Consider the following 27,918-nt stretch of genomic DNA (forward strand, 5'->3'; position numbering starts at 1 on the left):
TAGGAAGAGGATATTTCGGTGGGGGAGTCCAGGAGCTGTTGTAAGAAAGCCTGGGGTGGATAAGATCTATATACAAAGTATATATGCATGTATGACACTCTCAAAGGATACAACTTTAAAGATTGAAGGAAGATCTGTCAGATGGCAGATCATTAAAACTGATTGGTTGTAGATCAACTCATGACCCTTTGGATGCTCCTGAAATAAGTATATTAAAACTAAGTCATCTTACTATTACTAAACTTCTATTCCATCTGTAACAGGTATTTATGACCGTATAGCATGGTACACTTTACAAGGTTAAAGCAGTACACCTACTGTCTGTTCCTGCGGTGTCTGGGCACTGGTCCTCTACAGAAGCAAGACCCCCTTAGGAAAGAAGACTCATTCCCTCACACAGGTGTCGTCAGCATTCACTGCCTGGAGACCACAGGGCTGGAGGTCTCAGTCTCTTGCTGCTTGTCAGCTAGAGGCCCTCCCAGGAACTCTACAACCAGTGGTTCTCAGTCTGTGGGCCACAACCCCTTTGAGGGTCTACCCACCTTTCACAGGGGTCGCATATCAGATATCATGCACATTAGATATTTATATTAGATATTTATATTACAATTCATAACAGCAAAATTACAGTTATGAAATAGCAACAAAAATAATTCTGTGATGGGGGGGGAGGGGTGACCACAACATGAAACCCGCTAGTAAAGGTTTGCCGCAGTATGAAGGTTGGGAAACACTGCTGCAGAGGAAGTTTCAGAATGGTGGCTTCTTCAGAGCCAGCTAAGATGGGCGCTGCATTAAGGTTATATCATTATTATGTTTTTCTCTCTGACCCTCAGAAGTCCTGTGTGTGTGTGTGTTCCTACCTGGTGTGTGCATGTGTGTATATCAGTGTGCATGGATGCGTGAAAGTCAGAAACCAACGTCAGGTGTCTTCCTCTGTCAAACTCCACATTATTATTGTTTTGAGATAGGATCTGTCACTGAACCTGGAGTTCAGCGATTTGGCGAGACTAATTGTCTAGTGAGCTCTAAGAATCCTCTTAACTCTGCCTCCCCGGTGCTAGGATCACAGACGTGCGCCCACACACTGTGGAGTGCTGAGCATGGAGCCCTTCATGCTGAGAGTGACAAGTACTGGAGCTTTAATACGAGTGCTGAGCACTGAGCCCAGATCCCCATGCTGAGTCTAAGTACTTTACCAATGGAGCCGCCTCCACAGCCTCATCATTATCTCTCTTTTAAAGAGATGTGACCAAAGCTGACCCAAACTCCCGGCCTCAAGGGATCCTCCTGCCTCAGCCTCCTTAGAGTGGGGACCACTAACACCTGCCTTGGCCATGGTCTTACGTGACATGATCACATGCGCAGACTTGTATGAGACCTAAAACGAAGCACTGACTGCATTTGTAAAGGGGAAAGGACCACAGAGCATGAACACAGGGAGGTGAGGGCCCTGTGGGATGACGACCATGTGATCTAGGAATCCCTAGCTCTTCCTCACATTGCCCTTCTGGTGCCCTCTGCTTGTTTGCTTAAGGAGAACCTGACTATCCCTGGGGCACTGCTGCTCTCCCTCTCTCAAGCAGGGGGAGGGTATTTCCTATCGCGAGCTCCTTATACTGTCTCTTCCCCGGGGATGAGTCCTAAGCGGCTATTCAATACTGAGTGATCAGCCCTGAAATCATATACACTCAAGTAAAACTAAATGGACTGATCAAGTTGATTTTATTTATTTAGGTATATATTATATATTATTTATTTAGGTACATATATGTGTGTATATATACACATATATGTGTATAATGTATATGTGTGTATATGTATAATTTATATATTTGCATGCTATATATGTGTGTGTGTGTGTATATATATATATATATATACAACAAACAAAAGCATGCCATGAATTCTAGAGGGACAAAGAAAGGGGATGTGAGAACAGTTGAAAGGAGAAAAAAGAAGGGAAAATGATGTAACTATATTTTAAAAAAAAATTTTTTTTAAACAAACCATCCAAGTTTCCACTTTCCCAGCCATGTGACCTTTATTTTACCATCCCAGTCTCATGAGGCTCCTCCTCCCTTCTAGGGAGAATGTCTGAATTCTGAGGAAGCGGCTCACACACTGGCTGAAGCGAGCTCTTCCCTGAAGGTGGTCCCAACCCATCTCCCCAGGTCAGCAGCTCCGCAGACCACTGTTCCCTCCTTTCTGTGACGTCAGTGTTCCCCTCTCCACTGGTCATTCCGTGCGCCTACCAACAGCTGTTACTTCACTCTTCCAAAGCCTTCTCTCTGCCCCATTTGCAAAGCCTCTACCAGAGTGTTCCATAGGGTGATACTTCATTTTTAGTTCCCCCATCCAGGAGTGGCATACTTAGAGTATAATACCGTTTCTGTAAAGTCCCAAAATAAGTGATGTAATATGTTAAGACTGACACGTCCGAGCTGGCAATAAGCTTGAGAACCCAGAACCCACATAAAAGCCAGGCATAGCTGTACCTTCTTGTAATCTATCACTGGGAAAGGGGAGACAAAAGTATCCCTAGGGCTCACTGGCCAGCAAAACTAACCTAATTATTGAACCCCGGGTCCCAATGAGAGGCCTTTTCTCAAAAAGAAAAGAAAAAAAAGGGTGCCTGAGGAAAATCACCACGATTCCACATACATGTCCACAAATATGCACATACAGACATACACATGCATCTTCAGACACATAAACACACATGTATGACTACACACATGAAGTCATAGATGTACCGTACTTTCACTTGTCAGCCGCAGTGGTAGGTCCTTCACCCTCTCCTCAGCTCTCCCATCACACTTGACATTTTAATACTCTGTCTAAATGACTTTTGGAAAGGTTACTAATGAGCTTTGTTTTGGCTAAATGCAATGGTTAGGTCCCATTCTGATAGACCTTTCTATGACAGCTGACACAGCTAATCATTGGGTAGAGCAGAGTTTTGGGTTTTGTTTGTTTGTTTGTTTGTTTCAACCTATTGGTTTCCCTGGTCTCTTTGTCCTTGTCCTTTTTGTGGCTCCACCTCTTCTCTCAAACCATTTAACCTTGCACTGAGTGGCCCCAGGCTCGTTCCTTAAATCTTCTCTCTCTCTCTCTCTCTTTTTTTTTTCAACCTATACATATTTTCTCAATGATCTCACCCAGCCTCTTGACTTTGAGTGCCGTCGGAGATATATGACATCATCACACAATGACAACGGTCAAATTGATATCCCCAGCTCAGCCCTTCTCTCTGAATCCTGAACTGTGGTTATCTGCCACATCTCAGACTTCACAGGTCACAAACTGAGCTGTTCTCCCCCATACCGTGACCTCATGCCTGAGTCACGCCACATTCTGTGCTTTCCCATTTCTAACATAACAGCTAGAGATGCATCACTGCCAGTCAGGCATGATGGCACACCCCAGGTAATCGCACCAATCAGGATGGAGAGCTTAAATCCCTCCTGAGCTAAGTAGTGAGATTCTGTCTCAGAGGGAGTAAGGGCTGCTTCGACACACACAGCTCTGTGGTGAAGCACTTGCCCACCATACACAAGGCCTTAAGCTGGATCCTCAGTACCAAAATCAATAAATAACAAAGCCTCTCAACTCATTTCCTTATTAAGGTTCCCCATTTTGTTCGGAGTGAAGGTCTCCATACTCCATCAGACTTCTAAGTCAGAACTGCCCCTCCTACCTTGGCCTCTCTCCACTCACTTGTCAGTCTGCTCCAGCCTTCCTGGTAGGAGATGCCACACTCATTCCCTCGGTACAGGCTGTGCCCTCTGCCTGGTACACATTTCCCCAGAGACCTGCATCTACATTCCTTACTACCCTTGGACTGAAACCATCTTTTCAATGCAGCCCACCATGACCTTTCTAAAACCACAACCCATTCTTTCCCTTTCTCTGTTCTGCCAAGCTTGGGTTCAGACCCAGGGCTCTGTAAATGCTAGGGGAGCCCTGGACTGTATCCCCAACCTTAGCCCTGCTGTCACCTTGCTTTCCCTTTTCTCATGGCACCTATGAAGACGGTAAAGGTAGATGACCCATAAGACAGACGCTTACTAAGCTGTAGTACTTGCTGGTATATACCAGTACCACCTATGTTCCAAGCACCTGCGTGTTCACATCATTGCATGAGTGTAGAGGACAAGGTCAGCTCAGGCTGTTGGGCTTGGTGGCAAGTGTCCTCACTCACTGAGCAACCTTTCAGCAACTCCAGACTCTAACTTTAAGCCTATGCCAAAATTGGTTTACAATGCATGGTAGTAGATGCCCGTAATCCCAGAATTTAGGAGGTTGAGTCAGGAGTAGTAAGCTCGAGGCCATCTTGAGCTACATAGCTAGTTCTTATGTAGTATCTTATGTTGTTTGCATCAATTAGGTATTAGTGGTGATTTGAATGATAAGTGTCCCACACGGGCTCACGTATCTGAAAACTCAGTCTATGCTTACGGTGCTGTCTAGGGAGGTTATGGAACCTCTAGCTGCTGCAACCTTGTTAGAGGAAGGATGTCACAGTGGGCAAGCTTTGAGAGTTTGTAGCTCACCCCAGTTCCAGTTTACTCTGCTGCCTCTATGGGGCTAAAGATATGATCTCTAAGCTTCCTGCTCTGGGACCTGTTGCCATGCCTACCCCACCATAGGGCCTCTCCTTCTGGAACTGTCAATCAAAAGAAAATCTTCCCTCCATAGGTTGCTTTTCTTCATGGTGTTTCATTACAGCAATAGAAAAGTGTCCAAGATATGTTGTACTCATTATACAGTCAAGATGGATTTTCTTGCTGGGTGTGATGGCTCATGTTGTTTATCCCAGCATTTGGAAGCCAGAGGTAGGTGGGTCTCTGAGTTCAAGGCCATCCTGATCTACTTGAGTTCCAGGACAGCTTGAGCTACATAGAGAGACCCTGTCTCAAGAAGAAACAGCAACACAATGACAATAGGTTTTCTTAACCTTCAAAGACTCTGAGACTCCATTTTATAAATTTTTTTTCAAATCAAAGAGAAATATTATAGGTGGACCAATAAAAAAAGCCTTTCCAGCCTAAAATATTACACTAAAATGCCCAGAAACAAGTGTAATGGAAATCCAAGATCAGAGACCAGAGAATGATATAAAATTTCTGTTAAAGAAAAGCTTGTTCGTGTATTTTTTTAATGGATGATAGATGGGTTATTCTATTTAGATTCCCCTGGATATACTTGAGGAATGATGTAACAATCTTATTTTAAAATGCCAATACTTATAATGTGATGGAAATAATAAAGCATAGCATCATTTAAAGCTAAAATGAAACATTTTAGATAATGGCCTTTAAAAGTACAAGAAACAAGAGTCTCTCAAATTTCTTTTCTGAGGCAAGCAAGGGAGTCATTTTGAAAACCACTGTCCCAAAGCACTCACAGAGAGCCAAGCCACCACTTTACAGGGCTTGCCTGGGTGAGCCACCTCTGTTTCCGTCCACATCCACCTCTCTGACCTGTGCAGACAGAGGCTTCAAAGTGTGGTGTCCCTGCTGTTCCTGAAGCGGTCCTCCACCTCCTAGGAACAGTCCTCTCCCATGAGAGAGAACCACAGACTCCAGGCCCTCTATGAGGACAGAGACAGTCCCAATAGTGTCAGCAGACGGGAAGGAGCAGTGAACTACGCCATGAAAACAACGTAAGAACTGGCAGGCTCAGGCACGTCACCGACACATTTTAGTGTTAGTCCAATGTGGTTTTGAGGCAGGAGGCAGGGTCTTAATATGTGTAGTCCAGGCAGGCACTGAGTTTGAGATCCTCCATCTGCCCTCCTCACGCGTGGACATGCACACGCGCGCGCCCACACACACACACACACACACACACACACACACACAAGTGCTGGAATGATGGGTACATGCTACCATGTCCAGCCATTTAACCCAAAGTCTATTTAAAGAAGAACCCCAGGTTGCCCTTTGGTGATTTAACAGTGATTCGCCTAAATGGGAAGTGTGAGTAATCTTCAGCTTCGTGTCCAGGACAGTATTTTTGAGTGGTGACTTGGATGTACATTTGACTGCCAAGCCTTTTGTTCTTTTAGTTTGAGAGGAGAAGAGAAGCCGAGAAGTGAGCGGAGCGAAGGTTCCATCTTTCCGTTTCCTTCTGAAAGTCTGTAATAGCTGCTGTCCAAGCTGGATCGAGCAGGACCTTCATAGGCAGCTGTGGACAGAGTCCCAATCGGGGAAAGAGGCGGGGCAGGAAGGAAGGAATTAGGAGGGGAGGGGAAAACCCACAGTCCATCTTTGTCCTGGCAGCAACCCTCAAAATCCACAAGAGACCACTGGCATCGCTGACAGCGAAAGACGGCAGTAGGGCAATGCTTTAGGGGCCCCAGTCTCCTCTTCAAGTGCATTGGATGCCGTACTCGGTACCTACTATACACCAAATATTGAGAGGTTTGGAGATGAGTCTACCAACCAATATTCTGGAACAGCTCCCAACCCTGTGGGTGACAGTGGAATGCTGGGATAATTCTGAAGGTGTAGGAGTGAATGCTAAGAGGAGAGATGGGGGGAGAGGAATCAGAAAAAAACGGTTCTCCAGCTGAGCCTTGTGAAGCAGTCATTGTCTGGGAGAAAAGAGGGGATTTTTCAAGGCAAAAAGAACAGACTTAGAAATATAAAAAAAAAATGTTTGATGTGTTTGTGGAATGGTTTTTAAAAATCAGTACGTAGCCATAGATATACTTGCCCATGTTTTCAAAAAGCCAGAAACTACCAGGCAGTGGTGGTACACACCTTTAATCCCAGCACTCGTGAGGCAGAGGCAGGTAGATTTCTGAGTTCGAGGCCAGCCTCGTCTACAGAGTGAGTTCCAGGACAGCCAGGGCTACACAGAGAAACCCTGTCTTGAAAATAAATAAATAAATAAATAAATAAATAAATAAATAGCTAAAAACTATTCATAAAAGATTATACAATGGATTATTTGCTAAAGTAAGTAGAGACTGATATTTATCAAAAAAAAAAAAGACTTGAATAAGTTATGATTCATTCATGCAACAGAAAGTGTCAGACCTTGGATCCCAGAGGTGTGGCAGCCACCGAAGCAGAGTGATAACGAAGAGACTCGCGTGCTGGCATTTAGGCTGTAGGGAGGAGAAATTAGTTTGTCACACTATGGCGGTACCACACAGGGTAAGGACAGAACCCATGTGAGTTAGACGGGAGGACATTTTTCACTGTATGGCTTCTTTTGAAACCACGTACATATATCACCAGTCCAAAAACTTAGATGTAAACCTGATTCAAACTTGAAATTCAACACAACCAGAAAGAACCTAGTCTCTCTGGGACTCTTTGTCGCAGTCCTGGCCTTGGTGAGTCTCTGGGACCACTCTGTATCCGCACTGCTGCAGACAGTCCAAGCTGCAGGTTCCCTGAGACTCCAGCTTCTCGAGTCCTAACATCAGCTTGAATACAGCCCGGGTCCCACGGGATTTGAGCGCAGAGACGGATGGGTGGGAGACGCACCCAGGAAGATAGGGTAGAGCAGAGCATGAGAAAAGCTACGCTCAGTACCTAAACTCTTAGGGCCACATAGTATGCTCGACTTTTTATAGTTTTATTGAGAAATAATTTAAATCTCTTTTTTCAGTAGACAGTTCAATGCGTTTCTGTAAATGTATGTGTCATGCAGCTGCCACCAACTCAAGCAAGTTTTAGGACACTGCATCCTTCTAAACGGTCCCTCATGCCATCTTCCTCCTTGGGCCCTTTTGATAAGTTAAGCGTTTTTCTACAAGTTCACATAAGTAGAATCTTATTTGTGTAGCCCCCGCCCTTTTTTTTTTTTTTTTTTTGCTTTATGGAAAATTTATTGCAACTCTCCAACAGCGCATTATTTTTTCTTTTCAAGGTCTTGCTCTGCAGCTTCCTTCGCCCTTTTTGCTCGAATGCCAGAGTCGGGCATTGGCACGGGCCATTCGGAGACTGGCAAAAGCCTTAAAGTTCTTCTCTTCTTCTGTGATAACTCTGGCCTTTTCCTTTTTGTACACATTCCGGATGGGCATCACAGGTCCTGTCAGCTGGGTGGCCAGCTTAAGTTCTTCAGCCGAACTTTCTCCCTTCTTCGGAGCAGAAGGCTTCCTGGGGAACAGGATGAGCTTGGAGCGGTACTCCTTCAGGCGCTGCACGTTGGCCTGCAGTGACTCCGTGGACTTGTTTTGCCTCCTCGGGTCCACAGAGATGCCGATGGTGCGAGCCATTTTCTTGTGGATGCCAGCGACCCTGAGCTCCTCCAGGCTGAAGCCCCTGCCAGCCCGGACCTTGGTGTGGTATCTCACTGTAGGGCACCTCACGATGGGCCTGATGGGGCCGGACGCAGGGCGAGGGGCGATGCGACGCGCTTTCGCCTGCTGGGTCTTGCGCCTGCGGATCTTGCGCGCCGGCTGGTTGAACCAAGTGTCCACTCGCTGCTGCCAATCCTTGTGGAAGTGGGGCTTCAGGATCATGCCATTCCGGCTGGGCGCTATAGTTGCCTCCTATACAGGAGAATGGCCGAGCGGAAAGGGTGTGTAGCCCTTTATATCTAGAGTCTTTCTCTCAACATGTTTTGTGATCCGAAGTGTTACTGTGTGTGGACCTTTCATTGTTGGGTGTACTCCACTGTACACAAATCCAGAGATGCCAAAGTAGGTTAGTAGGTTAGTGGACATCAGGAAATGGGAGAGAGGCGTAGGGTCTCTTGTCGGGATGGTAGAAATATTCTAGAATTAGATAATGCTGGTGATTATACACTGAAATGACTACTCTCGAGGGTTAAAATGGTAAATTCCGTGTTATATACATTTATCTGAAAATTACATTTTAAGATGCACTGCAAGTGGACTTACTAAGCAAGTCACCTCTGAAGACCGGCTGGCCTGGGTTCAAGTAAGAATTTCATTCCAGAGTAGCCTCAAGGACTAGGACAAAGAAGTCTGCCTCAGTTCCTCCTGCAATTCTCCCAGAGTCTCCCAGAGCTGTGATAAGACCTGAGTGATAACTCCAGGAAAAGCACCTCACTTGGGGACTAGCACAGGCCTAATCAGTGTTGGCTCCTTGTTCAGCTACCCACACCTGCCACGTGGGAGGCTGGAACTTGTTTCAGTCCATCAGCAAGGAATGACGCTGAACCATTAAAACGTTAGGAATAGGCCAGGCCTGGAGGTACAGGCTCCAATTCCTCCTACTGGGAAAGCTGAGGCAGGAAGACCACAGATTTGAGGCGGACATTAGCTACAGAATAAGTCTGATGCAAGCCTGTCATTAATCTGTTTCAAAATGAAAGATAAAGGCTAGGGTGGGGCACGGTAGCACTGCTTTCAATCACAGCACTTAGAGGAGACAGGGATGGGAGGTTTACTGTGAACTTGAGGCTAGCCTGGTGCACATATTGAGTTTGAACTTACAGCAAGTTCTAGGCCAGCCAGAATTTACAGTCGTTCTAAGTGCTACATAGCCCCTCCTCCAAGACAAACCAAAAATGGACAAGGTTCTCAAGTTCAATCCTCAGTACTGGATAAACAAAACAAAATAAACTAATTTAAAATATATATCAATATCATAAAAGACAAAGATCAAAGAAAGGCTCCTCTACTTCCAGATTAAGGAGACTAACAGACATGCCTTTTTTGCTACAAAAGATATGGAACAGAGATTAAATAATGATATTGAACAGATTTTATTTTGTTTGTGTGTGTGTAGCTGAGGGTTGGACTCGGGACTTCAATATATACTAATATACAATATATACTATATACAATATATACTATATACAATATATACTATATACAATATATACTAAGCACATGCAGAACCGCTGAGCTCATACACTTCAGCCCCAGCTGTAGGATTTCAACCCTTTATAGCCTCAGCATTCTACAGTGTGTGTGTATGTGTGTGTGTTGGAGGTGCTACCCTTTGCCCCAGACAGCAGTAGCCTGAAGCCAGAGCCTCAGATGACCCAGAAGGGGGTCTTAGGAAAGGGTTCTGCATACACATCCTGCACACACACAGTTTGAGAACCTAAAGGAAGGCTTTGATTCAATGACTGCAGGGCCAGGCTAGATGAAGACCTTCCTAGCAAATTCTCTAGTGAGGCTGTCACTGCTGGTCCCTAGACCATGAATCTCAAGAAGCCAAAGTCCCATACTGTGTGGCCCAGACCTGCAGGGATGCAAACACCAATTTCATTAAGGGACCAACAGCAGAGTGGGAAGAAACGACAACATTTAGGAGTTATCCACCGCCATCAGCCTGCCCACTCCAAATGCTTTCTGGCAGGTCGAGCTGCCTTTCTTCCGAACGTGCTTTCATTCACAGAACATGCGCCCACTGGGTGCCACACTTGAGCATTCAGAGCTGGGCAGGATGAGCATTCACTGAAACAGCTACTCTTCATCCAGTCCATCCCTTCTCCCAGGAGACTCAGAGTCAGCCTTTATCTAAGCAGAGTCGAGTCCAACAGGTAAACTTGGCATCCAAGTCTCAATGTCACAGGCACAGAGAGGATGTTGCGGGAAGGGGGTGCCAAAGATTTCAAGTTTATCAAGAGCAGGAAGAAATAAAACAGGAGCTGGCAGTCTTACTGTGGCGTTTTGGTGCTAAAAGTCTCTTCGAATTAATATTTGTGTTGTATATTTTTAGCTCTCAACCTTAAACTGCACGACCTAAACAATACCAGCTTTTTCTCAAGTGGGTGTGCGTGTGAGCACGCGTGCCAGAGACATTGAGTACCACAGGAGCTGGAGATACTCGTGGTTATGAACCCTGACGCGGGGACGGGGATTCAGACATGGGTCCTCTCCAAGAGCAGCATGCATTCTTATCCACTGAGCCATCTTCCCAGCCTCATCCTCTTCATATTTTTCAAACATTATTCTTGGAATAGACACTTGAGGAAAATAATTAGTTTCACCTAGGACCAACATCAGCTACTGTTTGTAAAGTTCCTGGGTTAGTTGTAAAGTCACGTTAAGAGGTGGATTCAGCTCAGCACATAGGTGCTGGAGAGCAGGATTCGTGCGTAGGTGCGGGAGAGCAGGATTCGTGCGTAGGTGCGGGAGAGCGGGATACGCGCATAGGTGCGGGAGAGCAGGATACTGAGTGCATTTGAGCAGATGGTGCTTTATATTTCCTCACAAAAGCTCTGGAAGGATGGTGAGTGGGTTTATATGCAGAACCCTCACCTCTCTGAGGCCTCCTGGACACACCCACCAGCACCCCGAGATTTTCCTGTCCCTTTATCTTTGCGTGTCCGCTGTTGTTGCCTGTCTGCCTTTGTCTTCTCCCTCTTTCCCGGGACTGACTTTGGTTTCCCTGGTGTTCCTGAGTGGTTTCATCCAGCTGCTGCCTGGGAAATGCCCCTGTACCTCTTTGCCTATGGTGGCTTCTGCCCTCACAATCCAGGCACCTGGGCAGGGCACACGTCTTCCATAAAGAAGAGGACACCTCCAGGCAGACAACCCCCTTCTGCATCAGACTACCAGCCAGAACTGTTCACTTCCTTTCAGAAAAGCTGGTTCTGGGGCCACCTCCTACGTGAATTAGCAGTATCCCTGATCAATTTGTTGTTGTTGTTGTTTTGTTTTGTTTTTTCGAGACAGGGTTTCTCTGTGTAGCCATAGCTGTCCTGGAACTCACTCTGTTGACCAGGCTGGCCTTGAACTCAGAAATCCACCTGCCTCTGCCTCCCGAGTGCTGGGATTAAAGGCGTGTGCCACCACACCTGACTCCTGATCATCTTTTGAAGAGATGTCCTTGGAGTCTGGGGAGATGGCTTAAAGGGTAAAGCACTCAAACACAAGGACTTGAGCCCATGTTTTTTGTTGTTGTTGTTTTGTTTTGTTTTGTTTTTGTTTTGTTTTTCGAGACAGGGTTTCTCTGTGTAGTCTTGGCTGCCCTGGAACTCACTTTGTAGACCAGGTTGGCCTCGAACTCAGAAATTCACCTGCCTCTGCCTTCCAAGTGCTGGGATTAAAGGCATGTGCCACCACGCCCGGCTGAACCTGAGCCCGTGTAAAGCCGGATACAATCCCAGTGCCCCACAGACAGATGGAAGGTGGAGGCAGACGAATCCCCAGTGTCTTAGTTAGGGTTTCTATTCCTGCACAAACATCATGACCAAGAAGCTAGTTGGGGAGGAAGGAGTTTATTCAGCATATATTTCCACATTGTTGTTCATCACTAAAGGAAGTCAGGACTGGAACTCAAGCAGGTCAGAAAGCAGGAGCTGATGCAGAGGCCATGGAGGAATGGTCTTTACTGGCTTGCTTCCCCTGGCTTGCTCAGCCTGCTTTCTTATAGAATCCAAGACTACCAGCCCAGAGATGGTGCCACCCACAAGGGGCCCTCCCCACTTGATCACTAATTGAGAAAATGCCCCACTGCTGGATCTCATGGAGGCACTCCCCCAACTGAAGCTCCTTTCTCTGTGATAACCCCAGCTTGTGTCAAGTTGACACAAAACTAACCAGTACACCCAGGGAGGCTCATGGACCATTTAGACTAACTATAAGGGGATTAAACAAGAGGCCCTGTCTCAAGGTAGAAGGGGAGACACCTGCGATCACTGTGGTACATATACCTTGACCCATGTACATGAAAACAATACAACACCCAATACAACACAACACACAATACAACACATATACTTTTTTTTTTTAGGAAGAAAGATACTCTGGGCGAAGTCTTCTCTGAGGCTCACCCTCCTTGTTCAGCAGTCAGGCAAGTAACTTTTGCCTGAGAGTTGTGAAGTTCATCAGAACTTGCTTGAACTTGTCCAAAGCTATACCTGTTACTTAGAATGTGGTCAAGACTCCAGTGAACCAGGGTCTACTACAGCTCTTTGGAAAATGCTCTCTCCTTACTGCTGTCCTGAGAAGGGAAAATCCAAACAAGATTCTTCAGCCAAGATCCTCGTGGACAGTCGATAGCCTACAAGGTCTGGGCTGAAACAGAGAGCTGCCTCCCTCCCGTCCCCGTCTTCCCAAACATCATCCATCTGAAAGGCCCACGCCTCCTCCCAGTGACTCCATCTCCGCTGATCTCATCCAGGCAGCCACAAGCCACTTCTCTGCTCTTGACTTTTACTGTCCTGTGTGTTTACATTCTACTTAATTAGGAGTCAGTAGCACATCATCTTTGGGTTATAAATGATCTTTGAAGTCAAATGGACAAGGCATTAAAAATCCTGGGCAAGTTACTAGACATCCGAACCTCAGTTAAATCCTCTACATTAAAAAAGCTTGAAGGAAAAAAAAAGCGTATGTGTGGATATTTGTATGTGAGGGGGAGGTATGTTGTTTTGTGTTTACGGACTGCCCTTGAACTCCTGCTCCTCCAGCATCCAGTCCCAAGTGCTGGGATTATAAAGGTTGCATATCTTGCCCTACCAAGTAAAGTGCTCTCTTTGCTTTTCTTTTTCTTTCCTTTTTCTCTTTCTTTCTTTCTTTCTTTCTTTCTTTCTTTCTTTCTTTCTTTCTTTCTTTCTTTCCTTCCTTCCTTCCTTCCTTCCTTCCTTCCTTTCTTCCTTGGTATTGTAACACTGTTGAATTTTTTTCCCCAATAATTAAATGAAAGCTTATATCCAATAAAAATCTACCCAGTGTCCACCATCTGTTAAGTACAGCCCTGGATGGAAACACACTGGCATACCAGGCAAATTCTTTCTCGCCAAAGAGCTTACATTATAATGGATGCTACATACAATAAATATGTAGGTGAGGGAGGTGGTAGATATAATTGAACTGCTTTTTGTTTTCTTCAGAAGAACACAGAGAAGTCAAGCGCAGTTTCACACGAGACGATCAGGAGGCTCTCTGAGGAGCTGACACATAAGCAGGGACCTGAATGATGCTAAGAAAGGAGCTGTGAGCTGGGCATTGTGGCACTACACCTTTAATCCCAGCACTCTGGGAACACAGGGAGGCAGATGTGCAGGAGTTCAAGGCTAGTCTGGCCCATATATCAAGTTCCAGGCAAGGCAAGGCTATATAGTGACACCCTGTCTCAAAGGGGGGGGGGGATGCAAGTAGTAGTGATACTAAACCAAGAAGTGAGCTATGCACAAATCTGAGAAGAGCAGATAGAAAGGCCCTGAAGCAGAAGGAAGCCCAGTCTACTCACAAGACAATCAAGCCAACCCAGGGCAAGGCAAGGAAGCTTTGAGTCTGCAGAGGAAAGCAGAGAGATGGTGTGTGAGGAAGAGCTTTGAAATGCAGTGCAAGCACCAGAAGTGACCGCTCGGAGGGCGGCTGCTTTCCTACTGCAGTTTCATGCCCTGTCTTGTTTTTGTGTGGGGGGAGGGGAGGCTTGGTGTGTGTGTGTGTGTGTGTGTGTGTGTGTGTGTGTGTGTGTGTGTGTATGTTTCGTTGGTTTGCTCCTTTTTGAGACAGCATCCCCTTTGTGACCTACACAGGCCTTGAACTCCCAGGTTCAAGTGATCCTCCAGTCACAGCCTCCCGGGTAGCTGGGACTGTAGACACATGCACGACACTGGGACTGAGCGAATGTGGTCATCTATTGAGCAAATCCGTACAGAGTGCCATCAGGTCGTCATGCTTCAAGATAAATAGGTATAGTGAATAGCATGGGTATGAGGGAAGAAAGCCGGTGGTCGTGAGTAGCCCCACTAGGTGCTGGGAACCAAGATTCCTGAAAGAGCAGTAAATGCTCTTAACCAGGCTGAGCCATCTCTCCAGCCCTAATATTTAGTTTTGAAATAAATTGGGAGCTAGGGACATAGTCAGTGGTAGAGTACTTGCTCAGCATATGTGTGAGACCATCAATTCAATCCCCAGCATGGGGAGGGGGGAGGAGAAAAAAGGAAGGGAAAGTAAGAAATGATTTCTAACATGAAAACTCCACGTGTCCAGGTATGTTTAAAGTAGATTTATAGTGTCATAGTCACTTACTTAATAAACAAGACACATTAAAAATTAGATGAGAAAGTATTCAGCACAAAAGCCTAGAAGAAAAATGTAGGAAATAAATAATAAAAATGAGGGTAGAGAAAATTAGTAAATAAGAACAAATCAAACATTTAATGAGCGAACTCCTGAAAGTATGTGTCGTCTAGAAGATACAGAAGGGTGGGAAGCCAGGCAAGCCAATAGCACAAAGTAAAAGGAAGAAAAAAAATTACAGAATAAGTTTCCGTTTTAAAATATTAAAAGCCGATTCTTATTGTTTGACTAACATGCATGAAAGAGGGCACTGGCAAGATAGCCAGTTAAGAGCACTGGCTGCTCTCAGAGAACCCAGGTTCAATTCCCAGCATTCAACATGGCAGCTCACACATGTCTATAACTTCACTTCCAGGGGATTGGACACCCTCGTCTGACCTCCACACCAGGCACACAGGTGGTGCACAAACATACATGCAGGCAAAATACATACATACATATATATATATATATGTATAATTTTTAAAGAAAATACAAATGAAAGAGATACCCAGATGGAAAAAAATTAAATATGGTACAGAAGTCATGGGGCTGGCTCAGCAGGTAAATGTGCTCACTGCTGAGCCTGACAACCTGAGCCTGGTCCCTGGGACCCACTTGACAGAAGAAGAGAACCAACTGCACAAGGTGAACTCTATCCTCTACAGGTGTACCAAGGTGTGTGTCCGCGCAGACACACAGTCAAGTACACTCACAAATAAATAAATATAAAAATTTGAATATGGCACAAAAGAAACAGATTTTAATCGAATATTATCAAACACTTTAAAATCTTCCCCATCTGTCGCGGGATTTTCCCTGTCCAATTACATTAGTGCAGAGGAGGTCTGTGATTGGACAGGGAAAAGGAAGGCGGGGCTAAGAGTTGCAGAGAGAGAGAGAGAGAGAGAGAGAGAGAGAGAGAGAGAGAGAGAGAGAGAGAGAGATCGAGATCCTTTCAGAGAAGAACAAAAGGAAGATGGCTAAGATGGCATGCGCGTGTGCATGCACACACACACACACACACACACACACATGTATACCCTTGTATGCACAACTGCACCCACATGAACATATATGCATACACATGTGTACAACATAGGCACATCACAGACATGACAATAATGAAAAAAGGCAGATATAGTGGTGTGGGGAGGGTGTGCGCGCACGTGTGCAACTGTGTGTGTGTGTGTCAAGGATAGAGTGGTAGAGTATAAATTAGTCATTGGCAAGGCCTGTGTTTGATCCTTAACACAGAAAAAACCCTTAAACTTAATAATTTGATTCTAGGATATACTCAGGAACAACTTAAATAAATTTTAACACATGCAGAAGTGATAGGTAGGCAGGCAAGCAGTCAGACAGACAGATACAGACAGACAGATGAGAATCTTAAAGACTTCTGATGATATTGCTGGTGAAATTAGGGTGCTGTTATTCTGGGACTGTTGTGTGCACAGGTGGATCATGCAAATGAGCATTTACACTGGTTTTTTAGAACTCCTGACAATATCCCCTGTGCTCACTCGGGTTAAGACTTCCTCCCTGGGAGCTGGAGAGATGGCTCCGTGGTTATGAGCACTTGCCCCTCTTCTCAAGGACCCAAGTTCAGTTCCTAGCACCTATGCTGTGTGGTTCACAACCATGGATACTCCAGCTCCAAGAGATCTGACATCCTCGGGTCTTCTTAGGCACATGCATTCACACACACACACACACACACGGGGCATACACTCAAATAGACACACATACACATAAATTAATTTTAAAAATATTTTTACCCCTGAAAAGAGGTAAGCAGAAATTCTAAAGTGTGGTTTCCTGGTCCCAGGCATCAGAACATCAGCTCTGTGTGTATGTAGTAAAGTCTAAGTGAAAGATCTAAAGGCCAAACCATTCTAAGAGGATAAACTCGTCTTTAAAATACATGGTAGCAGCTGCAACCTAATGACTGTTCTGCCCTTGGTAGCAGCTGCAACCTAATGACTGTTCTGCCCTGACTGGCAGATTGATTATATTGTCTCTTTTTCCTAAGCAGTAAAACACATAAATACATTTTGACCTATGTTGACTTGTTCCAAGCCTTATAAAAAGCCTTTCCTGGCAAGCGAGCCTTTATCAGAGGTCTTGAGAAGTTAAGTGTGATATATGGCTATCTTGTGTGTCATTATCAGTGACCAGGGCACCCATATCACAGGAAAAACTGCCTGGGATTGAGACCAAACACAAGGACATAACCATCTCCAGTAGCAGGATTGGAAGAAAGAGACAGTCATTTATAAAAGCAATAGACACAGACCTTAAGAGGTGACTCACTTGCCTGACTGGGTTGTGGTCCTTACAGGAGAAACACCAGTAGATTTAAATGCCAAGACAGACTTCCTCTCAGGAGTGCCTGGGGCTGCAGCCCTTGCCCTAACAAGATCAATATCCCAGGTGTTCATCCAGGTTCATCCTGCCAGAATTGACATGTGAATAGAGAGCTCTGTCCAGAGAAGGAACAACTCAGTGGGGACCATGTCGCTTATTGCTTGCAATGAATTGACTGTTTCTTGCCACGGCATGTGTGTGTTCGTGGGGTACATGCATGTGTTTGTGTGTGCATGTCAACATATGTGTAGCTGTGCATGTTGATGTCAGCTGTCTTGCTCCATTCCTCTCTACATTATTGTTGGAATGGTCTCTCACTGAACTTGAGGCTTATCAATTTGATAGGCTGGCTGGCCAACAAACCCCTGGAATCTGCTTGTCTCTGCCTCCCAGTACAGAGATGGCCAACCTTTAATAACACATGCATTTGGGGTGGGGTGGTAGGTTGTAGAAGCCAAACTTAGGTCCTCATGCTTGTGTGGTAGACTCTTTACCTTGTAAGCCATCTCCCCCCAGTTAATCTTGATTATCTACCCGACTAGGAGATGACTAGTTGGCGTCACTTAGGAGACACACCTCTGTGCTTGCGTGTGAGTCCAGTTTTAGAAAGGCTTAACTGAAGGGGAAAGATCCACTCAGAATGCCAGCAGCATCGTTTCAGGCTGAGTAGAAGGGAGGCAGTGGGCTGAACACCAGCAGCTCACAAGCTGAGGAATAGAGGCAGCGAATGCAAATTGAGAAAGGCAAAGAAACGGGTTCTCCTCTTAGGGAAAGAAGTCAGCCTTAACAACACGTCCATTTTAGCCCAGTGAAATTCCTTTGGACTTATGGTCTCCAGAACAAGATCATGAATTAAGTCTCTATTGTTTTAAATTGAATTTATGGTAATTTTTGGCAACGGCTATAGGGAACTGATATGCCAGGCATGCTTGGTACTGGTTCCATTGGCTAGAGTTGGGAGCCTTTTTTTTTTTTTTTTTGGTAATGCCTCACGACCAATCTTTTCTTTTTCTTTTTTCTTTTATTTTTCCACCAATCTTCTAGTAAGGCACTACTATCCCTGTCTATTTCAAGTGTAGAGACTTAATGGAGGGCTGACCAACCCTAGCAATCCATTATCCTAGTGCTCAGGCCTGGGTGGACTCAGCCCCGTGCCAGCCAATTAGTTCTCTGGGGATGTAAAAAGTGAAGCCAGAAGATTCACTGGGCAGGGATTTGATTGAAGATCCAAAGCTGCAAACTAAAATGGAACATCAGCCTGCGTGGCTAGCAGTGGGTGGAGAAAGGATACCTGCATGAAGACAGAAGAAAACGGAGCCATGTGGAGAGCCAATCACCGGGAGAGAAGAACCCATGCTCTTTGGAGCTTCGGAATCCAGTTGCTTCTGATGCTGGAGTCACGCTTATACCTTCACTTAACGACAAGTCCACACAGCGTGTTACTGCTCACACTCACTGAGCAGGCTTTCAGCTCCCTGAAGTACAAAGACTTCAGGATCGCCTTCTGAGTCGTTACCTGCAACGGCCGGAGACTGGGTCCTTCGTACATCTGTCTTTCTCTTCATTTCTACGTCCAACACTGTCTCTGCCTTGTCTCTGTCCCTTTATCTTAGTCATACGGTAACATACAAGTTACAAAGAGATTTTAGTCGTTCTGTGTCAACACCTTTACTGACACCTTTATGAAATAAGCAGTTCCCAAACATTGTGTTCTGGGTGAATCAAACTATCTATCTATCTATCTATCTATCGTCCATCTATGTTAAAATTTTTATTCATACTTGAAAAATTCATGCATATATACATTGTATCTTGACCACATTCTATCTATCTATCTATCTATCTATCTATCTATCTATCTATCTATCTATTGTCCATCTATGTTAAAATTTTTATTCATACTTGAAAAATTCATGCATATATACATTGTATCTTGACCACATTCATCCTCTGTTCTCTCTCCCCACTCCCCAATCTCTCAAACATGTCCCCTTCCCCTACCACTTTGATGGCCTCCTCCTCCTCCTCTTCATATTCCATGAACTGCAATTAGTGCTTATTGCATGAGCCTGAACCTACCTGACACTCCTTTCTCTGGTCCCCACCCCCTCCCTTCTAATTAATGACAAAGGACTCTGATGTGTAGGAAGGACTGCTTTTCCTCAGAGTTCCACCTACAGAATTACTTCTGCTCTACAAGTGGCATTTTTTTTTTTTTTGAGACAGTCTCACTATGTAGTCCCAGCTGGCCTGGAATTTACAGGGATCTGCCTGCCTCTACCTCCAGAGTGCTGGGCTCAAAGGTGTGCATTACCATGTCTGACCTTATGTGGAGTTTTGTGGGCATCTTTAACTTAACCTTGTAAGCTTAGTTTTTATTCAAACCCTAATTTTAATAAGGGTTCTCAAATGCTTTACCCTCCCTTCTAGCCCACTACCAACCGGAGGTAGTGAAAAAGAAGTTATTAGGATATGGGGGAAGTAGGCCTGTTTAGAAATTGTTCTTTGGAGCAAATCCTATCTGAGTTGTCAAGAAATCAGCAGTTTAGTTCACAGGAATCAGCAACAGCAGCTCAGTCCATTCACAAACACTTCAAAAAAATAGACCAGCCATCCAGTTTCGTAGTGTTGGGATAGCAAACATGAGTCAGCAGCGATGGCACAAACTAGCAGAAACAGCCAGGCCTCTGCCAAATCCACACAAGTCAGCAGGAGGGACCAATAGGAATACCTGGAGAAGTTCTCTGCCATGCTCTCTCAATGAAGTGAAGATCAGCGGAGATGAAGATGTGAGACTAAGAAGTGTTGCAAAGCTAGCTAGGCAAGCCTGCCATCACTGAATGTTGGGTCCTATTTATACTCCCTCCAAACATCACATGTTCGCCCACAGGTCTTGCCTCACCACATGAGTCTGTCTTATCAAAACTCCCCATGAGTCCATATCCACTGACATCACTCTGGCAATCGGCCCGAGTCCACAGAAGCAGCAAGCCACCAGAACACCACCAGAAGTTTTTTTGGTGCATTTCTTCCTATGAAGGCACAACAAGCGGAGCTCAGCAATGCAGTGTAAGGTGAACTAATACTTGCGCGTCAGTAGCAAAGGATCCGTCGTCACGGGTCCTTTCACGTGTTTGCTTTAGCAGAACATCCTCTCACCTGTGTCCACCTCAGGAAAACACTCCTTCATGTGTCTGCCCCAGCAAAACACCATCTGACACAACTGACTTTCCAAAGAAATCAGAAGTTTCCATTTCATAACCCGAAGTCAGGTGTGACAAGTTGGGTTATCAAGAAGGCCCTCCATCATTCTAGTTACTTCAGCAATGACTCTCGATGTTTATGTCACATCTTATTTATTTATTATTTCATTTGGGGCATATGAGTATGCATATGAGTGTACACATGTATGAATGTGTGTGTGTGTGTGTGTGTGTGTGTAGAAATCAGAGGACAAGTTGTGGGAATTGGACCTCTCCTTGCACCATGTGTGTCTGGGAATCAAACTTAGGCTCATCGGTAGGTAGTTTTACCCGATGAGCCATCCCACCCACCCCAGCCATGATTCTTGTTTGTCTTTTAATTCCAAAGTTTCTCAGTCCTAGAACATGGTATTAAATGCTCTTACGTTAAAATATCCACACATTGTAACTCCTCACTGTCGTGGGGAACGGGACTGTATGGTTTACACAGGGAGACTGAACACAGACTTTGATAAAAGATGGTAAGATGGCTACCACTGACAGGCACTGCCCAGCCTTTCCCAGAATTGAGCTGTTAAACATGGTGAGAAGGTTGCGGGTGTGGGTGGCTTAGTTGGTACAGAGTTTGCCTGACCTACGTGTGGGCTTAGACTCAATTTCCAGCCCTCTCCAAATTAAAAAAGATTAGGGCTGTCAGGGTGGCTCTGGGTGAAGGTGCTCAACCTGATAACCTGAGTTCAATCTCCAGGTCCCACAGAGTAGAAGGTGAGAATCAACACCTGAGAGCTGTTCTCAGAGTTCCACAAAGCACCTGAACACATCTACACACACACACACACACACACACACACACACACGAGAGAGAGAGAGAGAGAGAGAGAGAGAGAGAGAGAGACCGAGAGAGACAGAGACAGAGACAGACAGAGAGACAGAGAGACAGAGACAGAGAGACAGAGAGCAACAGAGAAACATATAATTTTAAATTAATTTTAAAACATAAAAAACTGTAGAAAGGGAGGATTCTTTTTTTTTTTTTTTTTTTTTTCGATTTTTTGAGACAGGGTTTCTCTGTATAACCCTGGCTGTCCTGGAACTCACTCTGTAGACCAGGCTGGCCTTGAACTCAGAAATCCGCCTGCCTCTGCCTCCCGAGTGCTGGGATTAAAGGTGTGTGCCACCACGCCTGGCGAAAGGGGGGGTTCTTATCAGTAACCTCAGTTAAGAAAGTGGAGGGGCTCACGCTGAGCAGCAGGAGACCTGAGTGTGGTGTGAGCTGTACCATTTATTACCACTTAATAAACTCGGGCAATTCAGGTACACCTCTTCATTCCAATGACTTCATCTGTGAGAAGAAGTTCATGATCCACGTCTTCCCGTCTCATTGCCTGAGTGTTTGGACACATGCACAGTAAAGATCACCAGGCGAAGTCAGGACTGGCCACCTTTACCCCTTCATTCAATCTTGGGGCTGTGGGATCGCAGCTGATCTACCTATCATGATCGGGAAAGAGAGCTACATCTGATAAACAGTTTCTTTTATGAGTTGAGAATAACACAAGCCTCCATACAGAGTAGTACCAAATATGGAACATAAGGCCGTTACTATATGCAAATGGCTAAAGACACAACATACGAGTGCACCTGACAACCTAAACAGATGCTACACAGTCCTGCAAAGCATGCGGGAAACGGTCTTCCACGGAAGCTTTGAAACTCTGTCTGAATTATAGCTTTTGAACAGGACCAGAAAGCCGGCGGATTTGTACCAGAGATCTCTGACCTCCTCCACCCCCACAACTGTCTTTACTTCGTACTAAACTTAGAGCAGATGGAGAACCCAGCAAACAGGACAATGCCTGCCTGCATCTGCTAATAAACCAATACAGTTGAGGCAGCAGGGAGAAAGCTCTCAAGTGGTCTGTACATCTTAGCAGAGCTGGACGGAATTCATGCCTCAGTTCCTGCTTTTGAGGAATTCACCATTAACATAACTCAGACACAGCACTATCTGGTAACACTTGCTAAGCAATTACTAGGTATCTGTAAGGGCTTTAGTCTTATTGACTCGTTTGAGATTTTGATGACCCCCATGAAATAGAGATTATCCAGTTTTCATAGTTCAGTGAGTTGGTCCAAGAGTGCATGGCTAAGAAACCACACAGAGATTTCAGTCCATGCCCCTAACCATGATGCTAAACCACCCCTCTAGAGAGACACAGGAAGGAGTAGAACACCTTTTGATTTGACTCATACCCACTATACATTGTGAATTTTTAAAGATCTATTCTATTTTTATAAAAGATTTATTTTATGTATATGGGTACACTGTTGCTGCCTTCAGACACACCAGAAGAGGGCATCAGATCCCATTACAGATGGTTGTGAGCCACCATGTGGTTGCTGGGAATTGAACTCAGGACCTCTGGAAGAGTGGTCAGTGCTCTTAACCGCTGAGCCACTTCTCCAGCCCCAGATTTGTTCTATTTTTAAGTGTGTTTGTGTGTGTGTGTGTGTGTGTGTGTGTGTGTATGTGTGTACATGTGAATACAGGTGTCTGTGGAGGCCAGAAAGAGCACTGGATCTCTTGGGTTGGAGTTACAGGCAGTTGTGAGCCACCTCAACCCCACGACCCTTTCTCATCCTCCCAGCCCTGTTACCGAAACTATTCCTCCCCACAAGTTCTCCTACTTTCATGTATTTTGTGTTGTGATCAACCTAGTTTAATTAGGGCTGTTTGGATGAACTTCGATGGGAAGCTATTTATTGGACGGAACATGGGCAACTTATCAGTGGCTAGACCACTGAAGAATGGGAAACTGTTCTCCCCAGCAACCATGAATAGCCAATAACCTCCCCATCACCCAATCTTACGGGGCTCTTGCATGAATAGTAACAGTTGTAGTGACTGCATGAGTATAAGAACCATGTCATGTGCAGAAGACATATTTCTGTGGTGTACCCTTTTGTCCTCTGCCGATTTTGTTCTTTTTCTCCCCTTCTTTCTGTGTTCCCCAAGCCTCAGAGGTGATGATACACATGTCCCATTTAGGACCACTTATTTTCAGTTGACCAAATTACATGTTTCCGCATTAACTGCTGTGCCCACTGCAGTCAGAGCCCCCCACCCCTTACAAAGGTTGAGCACATCACTAACCTATGAGTATAATTGCCAGCCTTTACAAGGTAGGTTGACAACATGTCCACTTATAAAATAATAGCAATAGTTTATCCCTCTTCCCTCATCAGGCCTGAAGACTTCTCTAGCCATGGGCTTTGGCCAGGTTTTCAGAAGTTCTCCCTTGTGGAGTAGACCTCAAATTCCAGCATAAACTAGTCGGTGAGCCCTATAACAGTCAGGCCATGATTGCACATATTGCCTGGCAGTCTGTTACTGTTGCTCTCAGGGTTCACAGGTAAGACTGTTGATGAATTTTCTCTTCCTTCTACCATGTGGGCCTCAAATACCAAACTCAGATCATCAGGCTGGACACACTTCTCTACATGCTGAGCCATCTCACCAGCCCTTGAATGTTTTAAGACCATGAAAGAGCCCATGGCAAGCTCTGAGGTGTGTACTTTTGTACTGATGCTGAGATGAGCCAGAGGGGAAAAGACTAGGGGTTGAAGGCTGTTGCTCAGTGGCAGCATAGATTCAGGAGGCTCCAGATTCACTCTCCAGCACCCCAAGGGTGGGAAAGAAGGGGAGAAAGTGGTATGCAGTGAGGTCCAAGCAGGCAAATGGAAGGAAGCTTCGAGTATCCACAAGCTGGGTGGAGGCCCATGAGAGCAGTATTGCAATTAGGGAGCTTGTGTCTCCATCAGCGTGTCTGGTTGATTGCCTCAAGACGTAGCAGAAGGCTGGAACCTGAATGTGAAAGAGTCCAGTATACCATTGTGGTTTATTTTCTCCTTTCATTAATGACCAAGTTCATCAGAAACCTGTATTGGTTGCGGATGGGAAACAGATGCCTTTGATCATTCACAGAAGAGCTGCCACAGTTAGGTGAGGCTTTTTCTTTCAGGGAAGTCCAATGTGTATCTGGGGGATTTTGAACAGAGTAGTAACACAACCTAAACTGTATCTTTCAAGGACTCCAGTCTCCTCTATACCGGGTGAAGTCCTATTGTGATTCAAATGGTAATTGTGAATTTTCTTGTAGATTCACTAAACAGTTAAAAAAAATAAATGCCAAGCAGAGTATCCAATAACCTGGATGGCTGGGAGGCTGAGACAGGATAATTGCAAGTTTGAGACAAGCCTGGCTTCCATAATGAGACCCTATCTCAAATACAACAAAACCATACAAAGACAGGTGAACTCAATAGTGTGTGTGTGTGTGTGTGTGTGTGTGTGTGTGTGTTTGTAAGTATGTATGTGTGTATGGTATGTAAGTGTGTGAGTGTGTTGTATGTGTGTGCATCCATGTTCACTCAGCAGGAAGCCAAAGGACACCAAGCATTCTCCTCCTCTCTCACTTTACACCTTACATCTTATACCTTCCTTGAGACAGGGTCTCACTGAATCCAAGATGCTCACAATTTCCATGGCCAGAGAGCTCTCAGAATCCACCTGTCTCTGCCCCCACAACACTTGGATCTCAGGCATGTCTGACCTTTACATGGGTGATGGAGAACAGCAAGCATCCTTACCCAGTGAACCATCTTCCTAGGCCTGGAGGCAATATTAATAATACAACACAACCTAAGATGGTTAAAATACCATTTTAACATAGAGTCAATACAAACCAATGAATTCTATACTTCTCTGATGTCTTTGAAATCCAGCGCCCGTTTTCTCCTTCCAGCATATTGTGATTGGCCCAGCTATAGCTCAAGTACTCAGGAGCCACGTCACATGTGGCTGGAGGCTTTAGCACAGCTGGGAAACCATATGTCCCTCATGTGCCTCCTCCAGCTAGGGGGTTGTAGACACTGCCTTCCAAACACTGCAGGCTGGTGGAGCTCTCTGAAGCAGCCTCTGAGACTTCCTGAGAAGAAGCAGATAAAGCCCCAGGGTGCACGTCGATAATGTTGGATCTGTGCACAGCACTCTCTGTCCCAAGCACTTGTCATTGTCATCATGACAGCGTACTCATCAGAACACTGCTGCTACTGCACCTTCACAGATGAAGGAACTTAGCCACGAGCAATGAAGTCATTTATCCGAAGCCACACTACAGACTTCCGTCAACACTGATGACTTCATCCATGGCCCCAGTGACCCTCAATCGCCCTCTGAAAGCTTTGGAAAACACAGACTCCACTTTTCACTCTCCGTCAGAGCTGTTGCAAATGGGGCTTTTTTTTTCCCCTTTATAAGTAAACTTTATTTTCATATCAACTATGTTCAGCAACCTGGGATAAAGTCATTTGTTAATCCTTTTAGATTATTTAATCCTTTCAGACTTTCTACCCATTTACTTAGATCATCTGCTAACGGTGACCATTTTATTCCTTTCTTCTTAGTTCTTACCTATTTAATATTATTTTATTGTATTAGCTATGGCATTTAAGGAACTACACTATGGTGCATGCCCAAGGCCATTCGGACACCAAAAAGAGAGAGCTATCTCACTTAGAGACTCAGGCTATGTGCCTTGTGCCATGGTTTCTAGTGTAGGAAGAAGGTGGTACTGAGTATGTCTACAGGCCCAGCCCAGCCCACAGAGTGTGTACTATGGGGGTTTCCAGAGGCCCGTCTTGGAGTCCTTTGTGCAGCGTGTAAACAACCAGCCATTCCTCCTCACCGCTTGCAGTGGACACCGAGCCTGCATGCAGTGGACACCGAGCCTGCAGCACCATCCAAAGCATCTACTAGACTGCCTATCTCTGAAGCCCTGGGCCTATTCCCACCAGGCCTCACTATGTCTGCTGCCTTGGTTGGAAGAGGAGCTGTGAGCTCACTAAGGATTGTAGAACAGCAACGTGCCACCCTCCATGTGCGGATGGAGGGAGTCACATCCACTCAGACCATCACCACTGCCCCGTGTGATGACAGGGAGATGCTTGCCGGACAGATGTGAATGAATGCAGTTCTGGAAAGGCCAGTTGTCCCCAGCACTATGTCAATACGGTGGGCAAGTACTGGTGCCAGTGTTGGGAGGGGCAAAGCCCATCTACAGACGGGATGCTCTGCCTGCCCAGGGGAGCCCCCTCCCTGGTGACCCCAAACCCCTCAACAGGAGTGGCAGCGTGGTGAGGGAGGAGGTGCTCGGGCTGCAAGTCCTGGGTTGACATGCTAGAGCAAAAACTGCAGTTGGTGCTGGCCCCACTGGCGGACCACATCAATTCACTGAGTGAGGTCTCCTTCTCAGAGGAGCAGCAAGAGAGAGAGAGAGAGAAAGAGAGAGACAGAGATAGAGAGAGAGACAGAGACAGAGAGAGACAGAGAGAGATCTGCGATAGCATCCCACCTCCCAGGTTGGACTGAGCTGTCACCCCTCTACATCTCTCCCAGCCAGAGTACAGGCGCTATCTGGTGGTCTCTCCCAGCCAGAGTACACAGAGTACAGGCGCTATCCGGTGGTGCTGTGAGCAGAAGGCCCGGCTTGTCTGTACCTTTCTCAGGAGGTTCCAGGGACCTGAGAATGGGGAGTGGGGTCTTCTGTGATTCTCCCAGTGAGACTTTCCAAGTATAAGAACTCCCTGCCCAGGTGGGGATTGTCCCCATCTCTTCATGATAAAGCTGGGACAAAGAAAGAAAAGGAACGACTATCGTATGGATATGGTTACCAAGTTGGCATCTGTAAATGTTTCTTAGAGACATAGCTTTTATTAGTAGGTACAGAGTTTATGCATTTCCAGATATTACCTATTAGAATAAAGACATTCCCTAGTCTTAATTTGATCAGGATTCTTATTCTAAGTGACTGTTAAGTTCTGGATCTGGGGAGATGATAATTGCCATCATCTCCCATCTTTTGTTGCTGTGAAACCAGTGATTTTTCAAAAGCCAAACGAACTCTGCATTCCTGGAATGAACTTCTCTTAAGAAGATGTCTTTCTTAATATATGTCACTGGATTCAATTAGCTAATTGTCTTCTTCAGGGTTTTATGGGGAAGACTAGCAAGTGATTTTTCCTTTCTTTTAATGTCCTTCCACTTTGACATCATCTGGATTAAACTGGCCTCATAAAATGAGCTGGGACAGGTTCCCTTTTTTCTACAATCCAGAAGTGTCTGTGGAAGGAAGGTGTGTTTGTTCCTTTAGACTAATTCTCTAATGAAGACCAGAAAAACTTGTACAATTTTTAGCCATAAATTCAACTTTTAAAAATAATATTCTTATGAACACTTTGAAAATTTCATACTATGTATCTTCAACTATTTTTAAAGTAATATATATGTTCTGGTAAACTGTTTTGGGGTTGTTCCTTCTCTTCTTT

The 27,918-nt window shown here is 45.3% G+C and overlaps 2 pseudogenes; one reads left to right on the forward strand and one right to left on the reverse strand.

Annotated features, from left to right (window-relative positions):
• Positions 1-7,833: 7,833 nt before the first annotated feature.
• On the reverse strand, positions 7,834-8,523 carry LOC110284961 (large ribosomal subunit protein eL13 pseudogene; annotated as a pseudogene).
• A 12,535-nt stretch (positions 8,524-21,058) lies between these two features.
• Positions 21,059-27,066, forward strand: LOC110284558 (epidermal growth factor-like protein 7 pseudogene; annotated as a pseudogene).
• The last annotated feature ends 852 nt before the right edge of the window (positions 27,067-27,918 follow it).

This window comes from Mus caroli, unplaced genomic scaffold (genome assembly GCF_978045245.1).
Source record: "Mus caroli unplaced genomic scaffold, Mus_caroli_1 scaffold_19, whole genome shotgun sequence".
Taxonomy (NCBI): Eukaryota; Metazoa; Chordata; class Mammalia; order Rodentia; family Muridae; genus Mus; species Mus caroli.